Raw genomic sequence first — 1,827 nt, forward strand, 5'->3', positions numbered from 1 at the left:
GTCTTCATCTGCAGCATTGACGATGTAGGGAGAAACCAAACCCCCGCTGGAGAGAGTACCAGTTTCATTCTTCTGAGATCCCAGAGCATACCCCAACCCAAACTTGTCTTCTTTGATGACTGGCTTCACAAATTTGCCCCAGCCTTGGGCATTACCAGCTTTAACCACTTCGACAGCTTGCTTGTATGAAGAGATAGAAGTCCCGACCTTCTCAAACTCAGGTGAAAAGACAGCTTCGGGCGTGACCTCATTGATGTTTATGGCTTCGAAGCCCTGACACAGCATCTCGTGCATCTCACCGTCCACCTCTACATACTTAAATGTAGACAGGTGGCTAACAAAAATATCCTCTTCACGACAGACAGTGACGACCTGACCTTCTAGTTCATATTTGAGCTTCTGGTGGAGGATAGAAGTAACAGCACCGGCAACATGAATCCAAGGCCGACCTAGCAGACAGCTATAGGCAGGCTAGATATCCATCACATAGAAGGTACTCTTGAATACCTGCGGTCCAATCTTAACTGGAAACTCAACTTCGCCAAAGACAGCTCTCTTAGAGCCATCAAAAGCCCTCACAACTAAGTTACTTGGCCTCAGGATGGTGTCATCGCAATCCAACTTCATTAAGGCTTTCTTTGGAAGAACATTCAGAGAAGAGCCTGTATCAACCAAAACATGGGAAAGCATCACCCCTTTGCACTCCATTGTGATATGCAAGGCTTTGTTGTGATTCCTGACCTCAGATGTCAGGTCATTATCGGTGAAACCTAGCCCCCGGCTAGCGTTTACATTGGAAACTACCGACTCCAGCTGGTTAACAGTTATCTCCGGTGGAACATAGGCCATATTCAGTACTTTCAACAAGGCTGCTCTGTGCGCCTCAGAGCACATCAATAGTGACAGAATGGAGATCTTTGAGGGTGTCTGATTTAGCTGGTCGACTACCTTGTAGTCACTTTTCTTGATAATCCTCATAAACTCATCCACTTCTTTCTCGAATGCGGTCTTAGGAGGATCTTCCTCAGCATTAACCTCTTCGGCGGCCATCTGTTTCCCTTTAGCCTTGGCATCTGCCTCGGCTTCAGTATTCGCGCGTAATGTTGATGGTGCAAATAGGCGTCCACTGCGAGTGAAGCCACCAACCCCTCCAACATTGTCTACAGTGGAGCTACCAATGTCAATGTCTTCTTCGTTAACTTTCTGCCCCTGGGAGTAGATATCAGCCACATAGTGCCACGGGATAGCACTGTCTTTCTCATACGGAACGGGTCCTGGTATTGTGATGGTGATCGGACCAACCAAAGTCGGTTGAGGGCTGTCAGAGTAAATTGCAACTGGTGCTGAACTTTCGATGTTCACCGCTGCTGGTTCTGTACTTTCTGGGAAATATATTGTTGTCGGAGCGAGTCTCTCGGGAACATATATTTCTTCAGGAGTGAAATAAAACGTCACCGTCGATACATCATTCTTCACTGGACGGGTCTGATCGAACTGAAGACAACCTTCATCTATCAGTTGTTGAATACCCCTTCTCAACTGTCACATCCGTTTTCGGCAGCTTGACAATTTCTGCATTCTTCCCCACAGCCCGGGAAAATCTGTCCTTTCAGAAGTCGGTCTTTAACTACCGATAGCGAAGTCTTCACCTTAGTCACATCAGAAACCAAATTCAACGTTTCCCCACTATCAACAGCATTAATCCTCTGCCCGCCGTGAGCCGGCATCGGGTTTTGGATAACATTAGGCACCGGAGCAAAATTGATAGCCTGAGCATCTCTCAAACCTTGTACCTTTAACTGGAGAGCCTTGCAATTATCTGTAGTA

Source organism: Lathyrus oleraceus, chromosome 4, assembly GCF_024323335.1.
Source record: "Lathyrus oleraceus cultivar Zhongwan6 chromosome 4, CAAS_Psat_ZW6_1.0, whole genome shotgun sequence".
NCBI classification, from domain to species: Eukaryota; Viridiplantae; Streptophyta; class Magnoliopsida; order Fabales; family Fabaceae; genus Lathyrus; species Lathyrus oleraceus.